Source organism: Ursus americanus, chromosome 15 (assembly GCF_024610735.1).
Source record: "Ursus americanus isolate L20-20 chromosome 15, mUrsAme1.1.p, whole genome shotgun sequence".
Lineage (NCBI taxonomy): Eukaryota > Metazoa > Chordata > Mammalia > Carnivora > Ursidae > Ursus > Ursus americanus.
The window spans coordinates 47,694,258-47,717,865 of record NC_142141.1 but is presented as its reverse complement, the minus strand read 5'-3'; positions in this window follow the sequence as shown (position 1 = coordinate 47,717,865).

The following is a 23,608-nucleotide window of genomic DNA, read 5'->3' as shown; positions in this document are numbered from 1 at the left end:
AAACAAACAAATAAATAAATGTATGTGTGTACGTATACATATATATAAAGAAAGTCATCACTTACAATGTTATGGGTATCAGTGAGTACCCTCTGAGGTATGTGGTGGAAGATTTTAACCTAAAATGTGATAGCACGTTGACTCTAAGATCATCACTTACTTGGTTGCAATACAAGGTTTTGCTTTCTTGATATCACAAAGAAATTTCTTCTTCCTGAACTATAACTGTCCTGGTGTTGCCTGCATGAGGCAAGAAGTGTGTGCTGCCCTGGGCCCTGCTGGGAATCCAATCTGTGTTTGCAATGTGTTAGAGTCCTGTCACCCCAAATCGTTTATGGCAAGACATTCTTTGACTTACAGACATTTGTCAAGGTCATGCTACTGTAAATGACCCTCAGTTTGGGAACTGAGAGCAATCTTTTCACAATAAGTTTTCTCTGAATAGTTTCTGTTAGGCTGAAGTTTTCCTAGCTACTCGAGAAGCTAGCCACCAAACTTCAAGGACGACAAATTAAATCAGACAAGAGTTGTGGGCAGAGGACAGTGTGGGTACATGAATTGGTCCCTGACAAAATGCAACACACAAAATATCAATGGGGCACCATTATGTATAACATTAATCAGCAGAAGTTTAGAATGTTAGGAGAAATATATGAGGGGAAGAAAACTGAAAATAGGAGAAACACGGGCTACTTTTTAAGCAGAAATTACAATGACTGATTCTAACACACGTTTGTCAATTAATGTAGAAATCAGAATCTCTGGAAAATCTGAAATTTATTAGTTAAGATGCAATTTTGTTATATTTTAACACTTGCGTTAAAATTTCCTCAACTTCTGGAATACTTAAGTACTGGCCTTGTCATAATTACATTTCAGCGTTCTCTTTAAAGAGCAAAAGTCTTTTTGCTCACATTTCATTTTTTTATTTAGAAACAGTACTGATGAGAATATTTAGCCACTTTTATCTAGCTATGTTATTCTGACAATGAATTAATTCATTGGAAATCTATTCATTTTAAAGGATCCTAGTTTAGCTGGAAGATGTGGTTTCTATTTTCTAGGAACTCTCCATCAATTGAAAAAAAGTGATATGAAAGCAACCGGTATAATACAACTTGGGGAAATATGTGCTAAAATAGAAATTAACTCAACTGGTGTCTTGAAATAGGCTCAACTTACTCTGGGCTAGACTAAGAAGTGTTTCCTATCCTCAAAGTGTTCTAATATACTGTAGAAGGTAAGATATAAAGATATATAAAGCAAAATAAAATACATACAGACACATTAGTGTAACTAAAGATTGAGGAGCTTAAAAACAGGGCCCCATAAAAATCCCCTTAGTCACTGGGCTGACTTAATTTTAGAAGCTAAGTCAGTGATGCATCAAACATGTCAATATATTATTACAGCCCACATTAAATAGAACGTGTCTGCTACCTCACTGACATAACGCTATCTATGCTTTCTCCACTTCTAATAAAACATTAATCTCAAATTTGCAGTTTCATTTGGTTTTTCTTCCAAGACTTAAATATTTTATTGCCCCTTGCAAAGCTGTCAGGCCCTAGGCCCTGTACCTGAGGTGCCTGGTGGGTGAGCACCCAGCAGAGAACACTGAGGCCTGGTGTGGTCATACAGTGGACTAGCTTTAAGCCAGACTGAAATTTCTGAGATTCTGTGGAGTTGCCTGCAGATGTGAGGTTTCTTGCACGGACAGGAAACTTGCATGGACAAAGCCTCATGGACAGCACAGGGTGTTGGTGGAGGAAGGCACAGTAGCAAGACTGCCAAACTGTGGAATCTATAAGCCATTAGGACATTGTTGGAAATTGTTGAAAATTTCAAAGCAAGTATAGTCTAAAAATCGAGGCACTTACCTACTGATTTTCAGCTGCATCAATTATTAATTATAAAATTCACCATGGTCCATATACATCTTTTTAAAATTAATGTAATTGTAAACAACTAACTATCTGAGAAATATTTTCAGTAGCTGGGCTTAAACATATGGGGGATTACTATTCCCCAAGCGTGGTCCAACTTTACTTCTCTTATAAAGTTAACAATTATTTTAGGCTTTAAAACCATTGAAGAAAATATTTGAAACAGAGTGTTTCTAAGATTTTTTTTTTACATTTAATAAGTTACATGATATTGATTATAAAAATGAGTCATTCTTAACCAAATTAGTCCCTTTCTTCTTCCTTTCTTCTTTCATGTTTTCCACAAGCATTCATGTCACATACATAGCACACATATGCAACACTGTGCCATGAATGCTGTGGAAATTATGATAAACAATAAATAGTTTGTGCTACCAAGGAGCTCATCATCTTGTAGTGGGGATGGATGAGTTAAAACACCTAACACAGTATCTCAGCAACAGTTTTGTATGACACTACAGTTAGTGATGATTTGGGTGGTCTATTGTTTTTGTCTGGGGACACTATTATTCTGGGAAGTCTGCATAGACTCAACTGGAGAAGACAGAATACTAGAAAGAGTGCCAAACATTTTACACTAGAATCAAATTAACTTCAACATGCACAAGCCTACTATCTTTTCTCGCACGCCACTACTACGTAAACTCATTTTTGCGTGGAGAAATAGGCAAAAGTCTTAGTAATTCATATTTCCTCTGGAGATTTAAAGTATGCATCCATTTTATTTTAGAAATGAGTGAACATTTGGATTATGGAGAACAATTTAATCTCTGCATAGACTATATTTCATATGTTCTACTGATCAGTGGGTATTTCTAATAGAAAAGTACTTATACACAACTTAGCTAAAAGTAAAAGCTTCTTTTACATACTGAATTGTTTCAACTCACTACATTTCCATTTACTTTGGGGAAAAAAAGGATTTCATTATCTCAAAGAGCCACTACATTTTTTCTTTAGTCAAACATAATTTGGATTTCTTTGAATCATATTTTAGACTGTCTGAGATGCATGCAGAGTAAATCATATATATTATTTTTATGCATTTTCATTTCCAAGCTACAAAAAATTTTTAAAAACCTCACCAGTTGTATACATGTCTGCAATTTCTCAACAAAAATGAAATACTTGTAGTTAGGAAATTTTAGTCTTCCTTCCCACCACCACCTTCCAGTGTCTCTGAAGCTGCTTTGTTTTGTGGCAGATCTTATCACTACTAATGTGTGACTATTGTATTTGTGTTTGAAGAGACACGAAGGAGAGATTGGAAAGCAATAAAGGAGGAAAATCCATTATTCTTGGAGAAACTAGCTGAATAATTTCATTCTATTGATTGACTGGTTATAAGTAATCTGTTTTAATTCTTCAGTACTTCAAAACCTATAGTGAATGTTGGTCAATAGGTCATGACTTCTGGAATCCAACATGACCAGGTGAAAATTAAAAAAATTAACGCATTGGTTATTTGATCTACGAAATTAGGCTGCTTTATTCTAGATTGATACAGACAAACTTATTTCAAACCCCTTAATACACTGAATAATATCTCATTTTAGACACTTTATGCTGCCCGCCAAATAGTCATCACCATTTTTTTCCCTAAGGGACCTCATTATATTCAAAAGGTACAGGCCTTCCTGAAAGTCCATCAGTTGATTCAGGGTAGAATATACTGTATCATGCTCCAGAGGAAAAATCTGATTGGCATTGATCAATCCTAATGGTCCCTATTTACAATTCTACCATGAAGGTAGAGAAACAGACTTTTTTTTTTTTTTTTGCTTGTTTTGTTGCTCCTGTTTTTGTATAAGTTTCCCTAGCTCTTCAAAAGAGAGTGGCAAGAAAGAACTTTTTATTCTCTGGATGTGCCAGGTCGACCTGAATGAAGACATCAAAATACAGTGTATGGTGGTGGGTAAAACAAAGAGAAACACTGAAAACAGAGTTGGAGCCTGGAGGTAGATGTACCATGTGAAAAAACCAAAATTGTTTACATTTAAGTTGCAGTTCCTGTTTCTTATAATTTTAAGTTTCCCAACCATTACACAGAAAGCTTGTGCTTAGGTAAGATCAATTCAGTGCTTTCTAAGATCATCTAAGGAAGTGAAACAATCCTCAGTCACTCCTTGGGAATGATTAACATATAAGTGGTAGGTAAGGAATGGGGAATGTGTAAGGGGCCTTCAGGGGAAGTCAGAATCATAAACATTGCCTTAAATCCACAATGGTCATTCAAAATGAACCCAGTGATAGCTTTGATAGAGGTTTCAAAGCAACCTCTCTCTTTTTCTGCCACCCCCACCTCTCTCTGTCTCTCTCTCTCACACACACACACACATATATACACATACATACACATTCATAAATACACACATCTAGATTTGTGCATGTGTATATATGTATGAATTTACACACACCATCTTGGACAAGTAGGGTACACTGTATTTTAGGAAATAAACATTTAGAGGAACAGTGTGCAATACACTGTTTGCTAGGACTGCATGAAATAGAGAAATTGCAGTTTTAACTCTGGTTAGTAAACCAAAGGAAAAAGAAAGACAATGCCCAACTCTAATGAGAACAGAAATATTATCTGTATAGTCAGAAAACTTTTTAAAATTTAGTCCAAATTATAAAATATATAAGAAGACATAGTATGTCTGAATCGAAGAGGATAAAACAATAAATTCTTCTGATTTTACTTTTAGAAAAAAGATCTATTGCGTCTCCTAAGATGTTAAGGTGGAGGCAATAACCAACTTTAGTTATTCAAACTGTATATCCTGTGTTGCTCTTAATTCTTTAACTTTTATTAACTGCAAAACACATGGTAGTATTATTTGGCAAGTAGAAATATCATCTTTTAAAAATATGGGGCGCCTGGGTGGCACAGCGGTTAAGCGCCTGCCTTCGGCTCAGGGCGTGATCCCGGCGTTATGGGATCGAGCCCCACATCAGGCTCTTCAGCTATGAGCCTGCTTCTTCCTTGGGGCGCCTGGGTGGCACAGCGGTTAAAGCGTCTGCCTTCGGCTCAGGGCGTGATCCTGGTGTTCCGGGATCGAGCCCCACATCAGGCTCCTCCGCTATGAGCCTGCTTCTTCCTCTCCCACTCCCCCTGCTTGTGTTCCCTCTCTCGCTGGCTGTCTCTATCTCTGTCAAATAAATAAATAAAATCTTAAAAAAAAAAAAAATAACTAGGGTTTTTTTTTTTTTCATGAAAATGGTAGCTTTAATTATTGAGCACTTCTTACATAATATCCAAAGTGTTTTAAATAATTATGGGGTATTTCTTATTCATCACACTGTACATTACATTAAATGTGATCTCCTTACATACATTTTATGAAGGAGGGAGTGGGTGCACCCACAGGTGTATTAGAGAGACTGGGGAGTCTCGTGGTTGACAGGATCAGCACTGGCAGCCTCAACCCTGGCTTTCCCACTTAGATGCTTCATGATCTAGCGTGACTTTGAAAACCTCCCTTTGTCTCAGTATTCTCATCCCATTTCTCATTTAGTTGGTAGTATTATTACTGCTTGGTTAAAAATAAAAGTGTTTTGGGAAAACGCAAAATTCATGCATGCAACTGTGCTTCAGTTTTTCCCATTCTTCAAAATATCTAACACAGAATACACAGAACATCATAGCTTACATCTACCCTTTCCCCACTTTTTTATGCTATTAACCCTCACTTTAAAGTCACTGTATTCATTTGTTATTGAGCCCGGTTGTTCGCATCCTAAGTAGGATTTCTACCTGAATATATAGAACCTATAATAAGCATTTTTTTAACTTCTGTTGTATATACTTGCTCTCATATTATTCATATCAGAGAAATTTACTGCATGTTCAAACTAATGTAAAACTAGCCACAAAAAACAAGATAGAATTGAATGCCTTGATCTTCAATTGGAGCAAGGCAGACAGTCTGCTGATGATATGAGAAACTCCGACAAAGTCCCCATCCTTCATCTGAAATGAAACTCTGCTTACAGAATATTGTGAGATCAATTACATCTCTCTCTTTGTATGAATAATTTATATTTTTGTATTAAATAAAAAGTAAAAAGCTACCAAATATGTTCAATGGAAATAGTTCAAAACCACTGAAATTCATACCACCTAAATGTCTAGTACAAGCTTGGGACCAATTTTAATTTTCATTTAAAAAACAAATCACCATCATCAGGGCACAAGCATTTCCTGAAAGGATACTTCAAATTATAAAATTGTGATTGGTTCTACTTATTTCAGTATGGATAATTGCATACATATTCATATGTTTTAAAGTAGCTTTTTTATTCTGTCATCTGAGTCACCATTTACATAAAGGTATCTTCTAAATTAAAGCCATCTGTGGGAAAGGCTGGAAATCTGGAATTCTGCTTATTGTTTAAATGTTTTATTTTCCTTTTCCTGGATCCCACCTTACTCATTAACTTGACATTCTCAGGATGGAAATGAGAACAGAAGGAGACCTCTTGCCACTGCTTTCCTATCTTTCCATTCCTGTCACTGAAATTAAACGGAATGCTATAGATTGGTTTCAAGTGTATTTCATGTCCGATAACGAAAGTTTTAAAAGTATTTTCTTTTCACTTTATTTTCTCTTTGCCGAATAGCCTGCGCTTTATACTGTGAACAAGTGTTTTTTTTTCATATTTTTCTTTAATAAGTGAAATTTACTTTTATTCTTTTTTTCTTCTTTTATTTAAATTCAATTAGCAAACATATAGTACATCATTAGTTTCAGATGTGGTATTCAATAATTTATCAGTTGCCTATAACACTCAGTGCTCATCACATCACATGCCCTACTTAATGCCCATCATCCAATAAGTGAAATTTACTTTTAGATTCAAGACCAGATTTTCAGGGTGAGAAAAAAGTCACTACACTGTTAATCCAGTGATCATGACCTCCACTAGCGGTTTCTTTAATTCAAAGACAACCTGTGTATCAAATAACACATTAAAAGTAATTGGAAAAACAGAAGGCACAAATTATGATACAAGGCATCTGTTTTTGCCCTTCAACGCTACTCAAGTTGACTATAAAACATAAACAAAATAATGTTAAACAACCCGTGGGAAAAAGAAAGGAGAGAGAGAGAGGGAAAAAAAGGAGAAAGAGAGAAATCAGACTTTAGACAACATGAAAGACTAAGCCAGTACTCATAATCCGTATCTTGCTAAAAACTAAAAACACATAGAACATGCTGGATAAAATATAACATATGAAATGTTAAATATATAGCCAAATTCAAAAGACAGAAAAATGCCCTGGTGGTAGAAAGAAGAGAGAAATCAAAGCCAGCCCATGGTGACTTCAGAGGACACAGGGGCTCTAGGGACTGGGATATTCAGACTGGACACCAAAGCATAGTCTGGAGAAATAGTCAGAGCTTCTATTCACCAAGACATCAGCAACAAGCTGGAAACTTTGAAGTGATTTCCCCCTTTGAACTATTTCCCACCCCCAGTAGTCATACCTGCAATAATACTAAGGTACTAAATTTGTTAATTTCATTTAGATTTAAGTGGACTGGAGATAGGATTGAATATTTTAGATCATACTTAGATTATTCTTCCACTTACCAGTGTTCGCTGTTTTTTTCAGTGTTTTTCTTAAACTTTGCAATAAAATATATCTTTATGTTCTGAATCATTTTCTATTACTGTTATGGACAGAATTGTGCCCCTACTCCAAATTCATGTTTAGACTCTAACCTCAGAATGTGACTGTATTTGGAAATAGGGTGTTTAAAGAGGTAATTAAATTAAAATGAGGCCCTTATGCTGTGCCCTAATCCAATCTGAATTCTTGTTCACAGTATAGGAGATTTGGACATGCATGGGGATGCTGTGTCTTCATATGGCTTTTTCTCTGTATGTGGCCATCTACAAGCCAAGGACAGAGGTCTTGAAAGAAACTAAACCTGCTGATACCTTGATATTGAACTTTTAACCCCCAGAAGAGTAAAATAAACTTCCGTTGTTTAAGCTATGTAGTCTGCGGCATTTTGTTATGAAAGCTCTAACAAATTAACATAATTACCTAAGTGAAATTGGAGAAAAAGTGCATAATGGAACCATGAACAGATGACTTGACTGTTAAGTTTGTTTACAGTGTTTTCTTACATTGAAGGTTTTATAAAATTTTACTGAATCTTCATTTTTCTATCATTCTTTTAACATGTCCAAATGTATCTTTTTTTTTCTTTTTACTTTTTCATTTAGACTTGGAGTTTTGTGCTAATTTAGGAATGCTTCCCTAGTCAAAAGTAGTAAGAACAATGTGTATTCTAGGTAAACTTTGGAGTTTCTGGCCCTGAGAAAATCCTTGCCTTAAGTGAAACTCTTCTTATAAAAAATTAGTAAAAGGCTCTAAATTTCACAAAGAAAGGAAATATTTTTCACAATTGACGGGAAGTTCATGACCCTATTACCAGGATTTTTATAACTTACAAAGAATTTTTACATGTCTCACATTTTGTGAACACCTCAAGCAGTAAATGAAAACAATGGCCACCTGACTCCTTAAGAAGGATGAGAAACCAAATAACACTGCTTAGTGTTCTGGATATTTTATGTGCATAATTTCATTAATTAAACCTTATCATAACTATGATATAGCTTGTATATTTCCATTTGAACAATGATGATTCTTAGAGCCTTATCTCTCTTTGCATTTACTGCCCAAAGAAGTTGCTTTGACAGAATTAATCTTTTATCTCCTCTTCTCAGTTTGAGCCAGGAATGTGTCCAAACTGAGATGCTTCACTTTTGTTTATGAACGAAATGGGAGAACTGAGAGATCGTTTCCTCATCCTTACTGTACCTACTCATTTACCGTCCTTCCACTTAAAGTAAGAACTTAAAAGGTGAGGAAATAGAAATCTATTTCACTGAGGCATTCTGTTTTTCCTTAATTCATACTGTATAAAATCATAGCACTCAAGTGATATAATCAAAAATATTCATCAATAAGAATTAACTTGGGACTTTTAAAGTATATGTAAACTCTTTTGCATTTATAGCCACAGTTATAAATACTTAGGATCTTAACAAGGAACAGATAATAGTATAGCTACTACCTGTGGAGAATATGTTATGCCAGGTACTGTATTATGCATATTATATGCATTATTTCAATTATTCCTAATAGCAATGAATAATAGTGAGCAATTATTTAGCTATTAAAATATGCAAAGTATAGTGCTAAGTATATGCCATATATTTTCAATTAAAGTATACATTTTGGAATCAGGACATGGAATTTTATATGCAAAGAGTAAAAGAAAATCCAGTTGGATATTTCCAAGGTAATTTCAACAATACAAACTGTAAAAAAGTAAATATTACCATTTTTATAATTGAATTTCATTGAACTTTTCATATAATTTAAAAAGGATTTACTACATATTCTTTCCACTTTACTGTTTACAACCATTCGAAAAATTAATTTATAAGATTTATTTGACAAATATTGGCTGAAATTTTGGCACACTTACGTTTTAGACTTAGACTTAGACTGTTGACTTTTTTTAAATGAATAGATTTTATGGCAAACAAATATATTAAACATAAATATAAATTTATATGTATCATTTTTACTATTTTTTGTTGCTATTTTTGTAACCTAGGCACACACACATCCTTATTCATTTGCATATTGTGTAATGCATTGAATACCCACATATATGAAATATAAACACAAGTGTCTATATAATTGTACATCTGAAACTAATAGAACACTGTATGTTAATTACACTGGAATTAATATAAATCAATTAATTAAAAAAGTGGATATAGATCTTAATGATGAATTATATGGAATACTCTAATAAGAATCTTTTAGTCTGGAGGTAAACTGTACCTCAGTACCAGAAGTGAATTTACCTGATAAAATGGAATGAACAGATGCATATAGTTATATGCATCTATGATTTTTATTTTTTGAACTAAATTTCAGGTGCCTTTAGAAAATAAGATTTAATTAAAACAAATAGTCAAACTTGGATTTTACAGTGCATTGTATGAGATCCAATGTAAGAGAATCCCATAAGAACCTTTCTTTTTAATTTTGACTCAGTAAAATAATAAAATTAGAGATTATGAAAAGTTCACCAACTTTTGTGTCCTACTGTCCTGCAGTATGTCACAATAAAACCCCTCCTTGAATAAAACCTACATTTCAAAATCATAAAAATTAGAAATCTATTTGTATTTTATTTTTTAGTAAACTCAGTCGTGTTGTGGAAATTGAAACAATACAGAAACTACTTTAGCTATAAGAGAAGAGATGTATTTAAAATTAATTTTTAATCATGGGAGTTGAATGTTGGGGTTTGCATTAAAAGATTTAAAATCTATGTCTGAAGATATGGAATGAGGCTCTGAAGAATATTTCTAAAGTAAATGGGTTAAATAATTTACTTTTAACCTTTTATTTCAGTAATTAAGAAGTCAGCCCAAACTCATTCATGTTGCTGAGTAACTTAAAAGACATGAGAGTCCTTTCACTGTGTGGCTTCCATCAAAGCCAAAGAAAGAACTACAGAGATCAAGTTTCCTAAAGCCGGTGAAAAAGGTGTAAAACTTAATTTGTATGAAGAGAAATCCTGCATCTAATTTTTTGCCTGCTTATCTCTTTCCACAATGACAAAAAAGCACCCTGCAAAGCAAATGTATTTCATAGTTAAAATTAACATGTGTCATAATGAAATATGAAGCACTGTAAAAGGATTATATTATTTTACAGATTTTCAATATGACAACTATTCTTGCAATTGAAAATGGAGTTTGGACCACATTCATTACTTTTAATAATTATCTAAGTAATTTAGACTGAAGTTGTATTAATCAAGCTTTAAATGTTCTGAAATTAAATTATTTCAAAAAGCATCATTGTACTTTCTGACTGCCATTTGAATGATTCCCTTCATCCTACAAAATGTAAGCATTATCTTTAGATAATCAGGATATTAAAAGGAAGATTCAGGAGATGGTTGATAAAAGAAACCTCATAATGTATCTTAAATTTGGATATGCATAATTGTTTGAAGTGTGGGGGAGTAAAGATAAATCAGTCAAAAAAATGGCCATAAAGATGTGTTTATCAGTTCAAAAATTTTTGAACTAATATTGCCTGTTTCGAGGTATCTGATTTGGCATAAACAAATCCTGGTATCAAAAGAAGCAATAGCACAGCCACTGATTACAAGCTATGCTCTTGATGGAAGATTTATAATCTGCAATTCACCATGTAGGTGATACGTAGTGAAAGAATCACTCACTTGCCATAAGCAGAAATAATCATTCACTCTGCGAATGAACGTTAACTCTAGGAGTGCTACATGTGAGCAAATAACAACAATTATTATATTTACTTAGTAATTATGATGTACCAGGTACTGTTGTAATACTTTGTTTCAACAATTTGTCTCAAAATAATCCTGTTATAGTTATACATATTATGCCCATTTCATAGATGAGGAAAAGGAGACATTAAATTGCTCACCCAGGATTGGGGAGCTTAATTATACTACCAGAATTTCAACTCAAAAAGTTCAGTTTTCGTTGTTTGTAATCTTATTCAGGTCTCTATGCTCCCACTATCTACCACTTACACAATGAGCGCTGAAACCTGCTCCCAACCACAGCTATCAAGCCTTTGCCAGACAGCCCTGCCGAAGCTGGTCTGCTTCCCTGTAATAATAACCTGTATTTCTCGGCCAAGTATACTCTCAGTGGCATGCAAACCAGCTCCAGCTGAACTCGTTTTTCTGCAGTTTCCAACCACTCATGATAGAACCCAGAACCTTCTTCAACCTGTTCTATTGAAGACCTGGGTTATGAAGGGCCTGGCTTGTTTAGCAGAAATTTTCATCACTGAACACATTCTGGGAAGGTGGTGTGGGTAGGGCAGGTCATTCTGCCCAGAGAGTTCTTCTCTGAGACACCTTCTCTGAGACACACCTTGGCCAGTGAGTTTCATGAAAGACAGATGCTCTGACAAAATACCCTACTAAGGCTGATGCACTATGGGAATCCCTCCCCGAGCCTGGACACAAGTGAGCAGCACACCGGTTTAGTTGGAGATTATAACTCACAGGAATGACCGTGCAGAAATAGAGACTGCACTTCTTCTCATGGTTGGCATGTGGGTACTTGACTATGAAACTGAAAAACAGGGTATTTCACTTATAAATAGATGAGAAGAAAAAATATTTATTAACTTAATTGCGAAACAGCAAATGATAGAACAGTACAACGTTCCTTACTAAAAGAAGAGGATATTTTATATATTGCAATGAAAAATGAAACAGATGATCACAGAAATCAGTAATGCACAAGCCAACTCACTTCTCATTTAATTGAATAAAGTAAAATAATGAGGCCAATGAAAATGCTAGTATGACATTTAAGATTTGAGCTTTGTTGATTTTGCCAACGCTTTACATTCTATTGAAGATTTGTTGGCTCTACCACCTGGCCTAACTACTGAACCTGTGTCAGCCAGAAGGATGGGAAAATGAATCAAATAAATGAGACAATGTAGACAGTGTTCAAATGAGTATCCAACTCTCCCTCCTTGCAAAATGCTGAGTTACACAAATGACAAGACACAAATCACCTGACTCGGCTGAAAGAGAAGTAGGGGAGTGTAAGGCATTTTAGAAATCTTTCTGGTCATAATTTTTTTCAGTTAGATTCTGGCATTTGAACAGATAAATTCATGTGATCTGAAAATCCACTTATGTAGAATATCTTCCTTCTTAAACACACAGATTATTATTATTCAACGATATAATTCTTTCTAGTTTTGCTCTTGATATACATAATTTTTGATGGGCTAGGAAACATATACCTCACCCTCTGGTTGCATATTTTCCTATCCTACTTTCAAAGACTAAATAATTTTGCTTTCCAAAGAGCAGAAAGGAAGGTAGCTGTAGGGGTCATTATGTTATCTAAAGAGACCAGTGTATGCTAAAATTGCAACAAAAGAAATGTACAAACATTGTTCAAGACTTTCTGGATGAGTTTACAAGGTCTTTGAGTCTATCTCCAAGGATGCTAGACAGCACAAGTCACAGACAAATTAAAATCTTTCCACTTCAAATTTCCTGACCCCTTGTTATTTAAAATAGCCAGCAGAAAAAAAGTAGCCACACATATGAATTTGATATATATTATAGTCATAATTACAGACAAATATTGACACCCTTATAATACGTATAAATATTTATCTGTACTTAAACATTCTAAAGTTTCATCACCCATAGAAATTCTGGCATTCTGACTAGAACCTGGGAACACCTGAAAAGTAATATATGAACAAGAACCATGACAGTTTTAGATGTTTTAGGCTCCATGACTGTTACATAATATCTTAGCTTCACCTAATACTTTTAGCAGGTTTTAGGTTTCAGAGTTAGTACAAGTAATGCCTTGATGAAACTATGCGTGATACTCTCTGATGTTATGAAATTTTACTTAAAAATTATCTTAATGATATTTAATGTTTTTTTCCTATCAATTTTTCTAGTAATTTCCTATGAACTAATGAAGTCAACTAAGCTTGGATGGTAAATTACAATTTATTCCATTATATTGAGGTAATAAAAAACAGTCATATATTGTTTATATTAATTTAGCAAGTAATCTAAAAGGCAAAGAAAAAATGTTGGCTACATCTCATTAATTCCCAAAGGACATAATTCTGATTATACATTTCATTGTGAGACAAACAGTCATAATATACACTGTATCTTGCTACATATGCTATATATGATAATTTTCAATGCATATACATGAAAAGCTGTGAAAACGTGATATTGTAGAAATAGGAACTACAGTTAAAGAAAAACTAATATGCAATAAACTTTCATCTACTAAATAGTATTAAAGTTTTTGTAGAACAGTATAATGCTAAAAAGAAAGTGGGTCTGGACCTATATAACCTAAGTTCAATTATTAGCTATATTACTAATTAATTGGATGTGCAGTTTCTCTAAGATACTTTCTTTGTAAGATAGGTGTAAAAAGGACTCACTTTATGGACATCAACAACTATCTTTTGTGTGGCTGGAGTAAACTATGTTTGTGTCCGCTCTCATGGCGTCCTGTCTGGTTTCACATATTTGGACCAGGTTTTAAATAAAGGATTGTTAGTAATAATTTCAATAAAACAATCTAAAATGGTTTGGCATTTCCTATGAATAAATGAACTTTGTACTAACAGGTTCTGCGCAGGCTTGTCTAGTGGTCTGTGAGACACATGTGCCAAAAACAGTTTTGATCTTAACACACCAGGTCTAATTGTGAATGACGGCCCCTGGTAAGCCACATCTCTCTTCCTGACCCTTTCTAAATGCTCTGCACTTTAAAAGACACCAAGGAGGACACATGCTGATAAAAGAAAATACACATGGGTATGTATTGTCTCTGATCTCCAGTGAGGGTGAGCAGGCGTCTGACACACATATGCAGTTATCTGCAACCCAGGGTAGCAAACCAGGGGATAAGAGAAGTGGTCAGGCTGCCCATTGGAGTGGACAGTGGGAGAAGTGTAAAATTACAGATTCCTCAAAATAGTTGAATGAAGTAGAGGACAAATCATAGAGACACATGAAAAATAAACTAATATGAACAGAACACATAAGGTTCACGATGGATATGTTCCTTCCATACCGCTTGTTCATTTACTGTAAGATCTAAATCTGTATTTGTTTGGGGTGCCTGGGGACCCCAGTCAGTTGAGCATGGGACCCTTGGTTTTGGCTCAGGTTGTGATCTCAGGGTGGTGAAACGGAGCCCTGTGTGGGGCTCCCTGCTCAGCAGGGGGGCTGCTTCAGTTTCTCTCTCCCCCTCCTGCTGTCCCTTCTGCTCACGCTTGTTCTCTCTCTAAATAAATAAATATTGAAAAAGATAAATCTGTATTTGTTTTATTGTTTGCTTACACATTTTAAAATTAAAATAAACCCTTTGGTATCAATGAATTAAATATGTACTGTTTAGTGAAAGAGAAAGCACAAATTTTATTTATTAAGAAAGGTGATGATGAATATAAAACTTGCACAAAATATTTGTCCGACGTCTGCCATGGGTGTGACAATAATGTCACATGGAAAATGTAAGACAAACATTTGTAGGAGAGGCGCTAACATCTACTTAAAAGTTGTCAGTTATTTTTAAGAAGGTTATGCCCCAAGACTGCCTGTAAAGTGTGCAGTCACAAAAGATATGTTGTATATATTTTTTGTGAGCAAGTCTCTATTTTAACAAATAAAAATTTCTTCTAAATTAAATGCACTCCATTTTACAATCTCTTATATATGTACAAAAAGTGAAGCAATAGTAGTCAATTACTGACTGTCTAACAGGAAAAGATCTTGCCAGTTAAATGAGCAAGTAGAAAGTTGACACTTGCATTCCTCTTCGAGGGTCTCCCTAGATGTTGTGTCTTAAAACACTTGCTTCATCCTAGTCCCAGTCCCGGTTGCTGTGTTTCAAAAAGAAAAGTTGCTGATTCCAATTAAGAATTCAAGATTTTCGTCCAGGTCGTGATATCAAAGATTTTGATTTGTCATAGGTAACATATCTGATATTACTGGGAATTCAGCTTCAAAATTCAATATGAAAGATAAAGTTGTTTATAAAACAATAAGAATGGCAGTGCACAAACATTTTCTCATAGCCTCTATCAAACAGATTTTGAAATATGCCTTTGAAGGACTATTTACCTTTTAAAAATACGATATAAGGAAAAATGCAACAAGTAGCACAGAAAAACGTAGGTATTTGTTATTTACTGCTGCCTAAAATATTACAACAAAATTTAGGATAAAACAATGGGTATTTATTAGCCTGTAACTTCTTTGGGTGGCAAACTAGACACAGATTAGCAGGGTCCTCTTATACCTTACAATCAAGATGTTAGTTAGCAATGTTGTCTCATTTTCAGACCAAACTAGGGAAAGATTTACTTCTAAACTCCCTGCTTTTTGGCACAACTGAGTTTCTTGGAGGACTACACTAATGGCTCCAGTTTCTGCTTGCTGTTAGCTGAAGGCCACCAACAGGTCCTGGCCATGTGGGCCCCTACAGGATGGTAGTTTGTTACATCAGTGCATGGAAGCCAAAAAGACAGTTGAGCGATTCTCCTAGCAAGTGTAAGTCACAATCTCATGTAACCTAATTATGAGAATTACACTCCAAAACTTTCACCATAGTCTCTTGGCTAGAAACAAATTTCTGTGTCAGCCCACACTCACAGAGAGAGGATTCCATGAAAGGTGTGAGTTTCAGGAGGTGGGTATGATTGGAGTCAGCCTGCCATGACTTAACTACATTCTATTTAAGGATTTGCTTTAAAAATGTGGAACAGAAAAGAAAGACACAAAGGATGGGAAAAAAAAAAAAGAAGAAGAAGAAGCAGTCCCAGAGAAAAGAAGAGAAGATGGGGAGAAAAAGAAAATAAGATAAAAAGAATAAAGACAAAGGAGAAAAAAAAAAAAACAGAAATGAGAAATGAAAGAAAAATGAATGGAAGGGAGTACACTTAAAGTTAAGTTTAAAAAAAATGAATAATTAAATTTTAAAATCTCTTATGGAGGCTGAAATTGCACGCATTGAAAAAATAGGTTATTTATCTTTTAAAGTCAAGGAATGAAGTCACCAAAAAATCAATTAGTTCTCACTCAAAATGGAAAAGGCAGTGGAGAACATTTATAAGTAAATAAATGTTCCTCAACTTGAATAATAATGGAGGAAATGTATTGATAACCATCAATAACCATTATTTTTAAAAACTGGAAAAATACATCGTTTTTCGTGAAGAAAAAAAAAAAAGTTTGGTCATGGTTACAGGAGGAATAACTTTTTCCAAGACTTATAAAATAAGTGAAGATTTGTAAGTCAGGCGTGTATTTTCTTTCTTTGTTCATAGCTTAATTTCAGAATTTCCTGTATATGAATGGTTATACTGTAGGAAGTCTAGAAATACATTTCTTCAATATTTTAACTACATGGTTCCTGGCAAATATTTGATTTATTCAGTGTAGCTTTGGAAGAGATATACTGAGCCTTGTTCCCACACGTAAAAATATGGACGTGAATAATTATTTCAGGGTACTGAGAGAATTAACAATAAAACTGTTAGCACTTTGTTGAACACCTAAGGAATGCCTACTAAATACCCACTGAATGCATGGATTATTAGTCTTCTATGGAGTTATGCAAACCCTGTATCAACCTGCATTCAAAGGAAAGATCGAGCTTTTAAAATTTTGATCTTGTTATCAGAGTCAATTTTCAGTTGTAAAAAAGTCCTTTTTAAAATTGTGTTTTTTCTTTCATTGTATACTGAAAATTTTGAAAAGGGCATTAAAAGATTGTCAGGTTCCTCCTTTATTCCCTGGCTACTCATGAAGAGCTGCTATGCATTAGGCCCTTTCTTGCCTCTGAATGAAGCAGGGAAAGACGTTCCAGTGTATCTCACAGAGGTGACCTTCCTGCCCATGTGTAGGCATATTTAGTATAAACACACATAGACTTTTCTTGGAATTATCTTTATAATTTTATGTCTACCTTTATAATTAGGTTATCGTTTATCACATAACATCAATAGGAAACTTTATACCATATTGATGACATAAACATTCTTAGCTTGCTTCATAATATACCTTACTAGTTGTTTATTTTCTGTAGCCTCAGAGATTTCTTTCTGCATTTTATCTTACACCTTGCTTCCCAATTTCTGCAGAATCAAAATGTCTTAGATGTAATGTGCTGGGCAAAACAATACAGCTAGAAATAAAATCAAAAGTGTAATTCTCACAAAGGCAAGTCATACGAAACAGAAGGAGAATAAATGGCATGCTAGCAATTTTTGAAATAATTTTCCCTCTTCAATTAATCAGACACGCAATTGGCTTGAAAAAAATATGTATCATCTAAGACAAGTCATCCGTCTTGGCTGGCACTTAAAGTAGATGGGCCATTCTTTACCTTTTAGCACTTCTACTATATAAACCTAAAAGTACAAAATGGAATTCTAGACACACAAGGTTAAAGAAAAGCAGAGTCAGGTTTCATCTTCTGCAATAATGTTAAATGGTCAAGGTGAGGAACAAAAAGTAATATCCATGTCTTGTGAAGTATACAAGAAATGTGAAGCGGGATGTCAAGAATGATGAATATAACAGAAATCCTCTCATAGAAAGAACTTTGTCTACACAGCACTTTCAACAAATAAATCACATGTTCTTTTCTGCTCTTAGATCAAGCAGTGAGTCAATAATTTGCAGCAAGGGTTAATTTGACCCTTCGAGTTGATGTGACCACATATTTGGCTGAATTTGGGTTGTTTGAAAATAAAGGGATTTTTGAATCAGTTCGAACGAAGCCATTGTTTATATATAGTTTGGATTTGGTGATACTGACACATTTGAGATGTAGGCAGTTTATACTGGAGGCTCTACCTTCCTGTCCCTGTGAGTTAGAAAGTCCCTCGGTGACTCATGAGACATTAAAGAAAAAAAATTCCCACTTTTTTTAATCACCAGGTGGGCCTTCAGGGAGCACCTGGAAGTTGAACAAGCATGGCAAGGAAGAGGCCTCCTACTCGTCCTTGAGGTTATCATTCAATGCACGATGTCAATGAGACACCAATGAAGCTTCTAGACCAGGAACGAAGAATGAAGAAGAGGTACAGAGAACACTGCACATTAAAGACAAAGACTCTCTGGTTTTGATTATAACACTTTGTTCTACATTCCAGATACATGTCCTTCCTTCCAGATACACTTTGTTCTACCTTCCAGATATTTCTGCCTTTGGGACCCACGACACATCCCTACAACCTAATGATAATATTTTCCTTTTGCCATAAATCTGGTTGTTTTGACCTACAACCCAAAGAATGCTAAATAATATTCAGTTTCATTAATATTCCACTAGGTGTTCTGATATTATTTTTGTCAAATTAACTCAGAAAAAGGCTTACATTTGATAATATTGCCAAATAAAATTGTGCAGAATATAAATATTAATTTAATAATATTTAGAATAAAATATTGTGTATCAAATATACACTATATAAAATAAAAAATAAATTGGTTTTAAATTAATTTGGGTTTGAGATTGTTTATAATGGTATATTCTGACAAACTGTTACCAAGACAATCATTATGAGTGGGTTTCTAGAGAGCCAAACTCAGTTCTTTTTCTAGGACATAGTTCTTCTCTATGTGCAAGCTCTCTGGTTTAGCACATGTTTGAATGTTTAGTTCGAGTGTTGAATGCTCACATTCGACTCATGCAATTAAATGAATCTTGCATGGTGCAGGGAGGGTTATGTGTAAGTGCTACTTAATTATGACTCTCTGGATACCCTTAGATGTAATTTCAGATTTTACTGTAAAATAAGACTATCTCCTTGGAGCCCATGATTAAAATGTTTGATTGTTATGTAAAAGCCAGATTCATTTTCTGGTTCATTGACAACACATGCAGATGTGTCTCCCTGTGTCTCCTATTCAAATCTTATTTGTCTTGATTTAAGGATGGGAAGAAGTAACAAAAATCTTACTGCTTAATAGAGAAGTGAAAAATATCTAAGGTAAATATGATCCATTTTTTAAATTATATATGCCTGTAGATGTACAGTTATAGTATTAATGCTGAATGCATTTTATATACACATAGTTTACCAGGTGCACCTTCAAAATAATGTCATCATAATTTACCTGCAGAAAAATGAATCTTCATACCTACATCTCCATCTGCATCTCTTTTCTATGCTATTTATATTATTACACTTAGGAATGCAGGATGTGATTTGGGACAAAAGAAGGATAATAAGTTAATGACAAATCTGAATGAGGTGCTGTTTTGTGCATAATTTGTGTTTTTGACATGTTGCTGCGGTATACAGACAGGAGCTGTTTAGAGAAAGGCTTGCTGTTTGATGTCATCTTCTGGCCTGAAATTGTCACGGGTTAAAGTAAAGATCTATCATAACCCTGAGTATTAGAAACCCCCTGCTGTGTTTATGCTAAGTAGTTTGAAAACTATCACGCGTCCATTTATAGCACGAACAGAATCAGTATTTCAAAAATCTGACCACTCTGCTTGCCTTGCTCTGAACAAACAAGCAAGCAAACAAACAATTTCCAACAATGGTCAGAAAATCCTTTCCATCTCATTCCAGGGAACATTTCCAATGCTAAAATGGTAATCTGTGGTAATGTGGATTCTGGAAAGTAAGGGATGGGGTAGGATGCTGGTGATTCCTTTTTCTTCTTTTGGTGGGTAAGGTGGTAGAATATAGAAAGTATATCTAAATGTACAGTTTCCTCAGGATATTCTAGAAAAGAATTTGTTCTCCCTGGAAGAAGAGATTAGGATTCTCAAGAAGAGATTTAAGATTAGGACTTAAAACCAGAAGCAGGGGAAAGAGTTTTCCTGGAGGTATGAAGAGAAATTTCATGTTTTCTAAGGGCACTTGGGTTCCAAACTGCCACCTGTGAAATAGCTATTGGTTAGACTTGACTCTGGGCAGACCTGCTAGATCCTACTGACCCTGAGCACCTGCCGGTAGCTACAATAGTGGACTGAAGTGCTTCCATTCCTGGTGGTGAGGAGGAACCTGCCACTTTTACCTGGAAGAAATGGACCACATATGTAGGCATAATATTTAGCATTAATAAACTTTGAACTTACAATGTCTTTAACTATGTGAAAATATAGGATAATCACAAGTGAGACCCAAATTGATGTTCTACAGCGTCAGAGAGAATAAATAGCACTTAATATGGAATAAGCATAAAAAGGGATGGAAAAATAAAATAAGATGAAACATAGAGAGAGGCAAACCATAAGAGATTCTTTCTAGGAAACAAACTGAGGGTTGCTGGAGGGGAGGGGAGTGGGGCAAGGGGTAATTGGGTGATGGACATTAAGGAGGGTGCTTGATGTGATGAGTACTGGGTGTTATAAGTAACTGATGAATCACTAAATTCTACCTCTGAAACTAATGAAACACTATATGTTAACTAACTTGAATTTAAATTTAAAAATTTAAAAAATAAACATATAAATTTCAAAAAAAAAAGAAAGAAAGAAAAAAAAAAAGGATGGAAAGTAATAGGGATTTGCCAAGAGACTTGTATCACATAGCAGATGTAACAACAGGTCATGGAGGAAGAGGTTCTAGAATGAGAAAGGAATGAAGAAAAGGAAAATCAAATAAGAGATTCATTTTCTCTGAGCCTGGAGATTTAAGGTGGCTATCAAGTCCCACAGAAGATTAATGAAAAATGACACACAACACAGAATACCCTGATACAAATCCTCAATTCAAATAAAAGGGAAAAAAATCCTTAAAATCATTGGGGAAGAAAGAAAAGTTTTCCTAAAAAAGATAGAAAATCTGCACCATGGGACTTCTCATCTACACAACGGTAATTGAAGGACATCCGTGGGTGATGGAAATAAGGTATCTGCTATTCAAAAATGCTATACTGTTATAATTCCAGTTATAACAGCCATTTGTTATAATTGTTATAAGTCCATATTTAAACTAAAAAGAAAGCTAGTATCAAATCCTGGAGAACTTGGAGCTTGTGCTTTCCATGTGTCTTTGGACAACACTAGGGAAAGTACTTTAATTTAGTAGCTATAAAATCAAAACAGAGTTTTTAAAAAATCGAAAAACCTTGTAGGCAAGCATGAATTTTATATTTTTAAGTACACATTTTATCAATAATATAATTAGAACTTTTCCTATAAGTATTATTTAAAAGTTATTGAACTAGAGGAGTTACACTCTTAGTAAATACTTAATAGTTCAGACTTTTAAGTAGGTGAGAGAAAAGATTAGACAGGTGGATAGGTAGATAGGTAATTAGGCAGGTGGGTAGGTAGATATTCAGCTAGCTAAGCTAGATCAATTAGAGCTAAATGTAAAAATAGAGCAAGGACTAAGAGATACGAATTTCTCATCCAGGTGGTGGTTGAGGGGGAGGTTTAGGTAAGCAAGCTGTCCTCAGAGGATGCAGTCACAGGCACAAGCTATTTTGTACATGGAGGCCATGATGGCCTTAAGGTTCACTTGGCTTGACTAACTTTACACAAGTTTCTTTCTGATTAGAGGCCCCCTTGACTCCCATTTCTTAGAGCATTTACTTTATAGGTTATAAATATGTGTTATATCGACATCATGGATAAGTGCTATTAGCTAAACTAGGATCATCGAATATGATTTTGGTTTAGATCATGAATATTTTCTAAGGTGAAACTATTTTCAACTTGTGATAGATACTTGCCAAATCAGAGGTTTTATTTTGTAGTTTTTTATAACTTCCTGTAGTGAATAAGCTCCAAAGTAGTAAAAAAAAAAAGTATTGAAACTACTAAATACGAAGTATTTCTAAACAAACTATTGGATAGACATTAGCTCGTTGTAATTAATTTGACTTCTATATTTTCAAGTATACATTATTTATTTTAGAGAAATTGAGTCTTTATTAATAGAGAAAATTAAGTTGTGCTAATCCGTTTGAAGAGTATAGTTCTGACTTAAGAGCTTTCAAATGATTTCAGAAAACTGTTCTCAGTAAACATTTTTTTTAAGATTTATTTATTTTTCGAGAGGAAGAGTGCTCATGGAGGGTAGGGCAGAGGGAGAGCATCTTCCCACGAAGCGGGGAGCCCAACGCCGGATCTCACAATCCATCAGATCATGACCTGAACTGAAATCAAGAGTCAGACACTCAGCTTACTGAGTCACCCAGGCACCCCCATCAGTGAACATAATAAGCAATAAGGTTTTGCCACCTTGTTCAACAGACAAATAAATATTAAAGGCAAGGCAGCAGGGCTTCCCTCTTATGCATAATACTATGAAAGAGAACAGAGAGTTTTATGAAAGCATACAAAATGTCAATACTGCCTTTTGAAAAGCGAATGATTATTCCATATACTTTTGTTTTAACTAGAAAGTGACATATGCCTGTGCATGTATGTGTGTGTGTGTGTGTGTTTCTGAATGAGTTGAATGATACCCATTAGTTAAATTATGTGAAGCTTTTAAAAGAAGATGTGTACTTACACTGATATCTGATAAGAGTACAATAACGATTCAGTACATTATATGCATTCCTTCCACACTCCTAGATTTGATCTAAGGTAATCAATAACATACAGAGTGAAAAAGTGCTTCCTTACTATCTTGCAGCTGCTTCTAAACCTGACTTATGACACACAAATTGTATTCGCATTCATAATTTGCCTTTAATTAAATGGGATTAAAATATTTTCCAAACATCATTTTAGATTGCTGGATTGAAGATGAAGATGGGAAGAGACTTTAGCATGGAGATAACAGACTGTTGATTTTAAGTTAAATCATTTAATCTCTGTGTAATTCCTGTTTCTTATCTTCAAATTTGAAATAAATCTTTTATTTAAACATAGATGGGAGATGTTGATTTTAAACAATGAAATTATCCCCTGGTTGTTGGTTGTAAAAAAGAGAAAACTAAAACCATGTTATTTGGTGTTCAACAGCTTATGGCAACACTTCCATTATATCGGTTTACCTAGTTTTATCACTTTTTGTAAAAATAGTGGTATAAAATTCATTGAATATT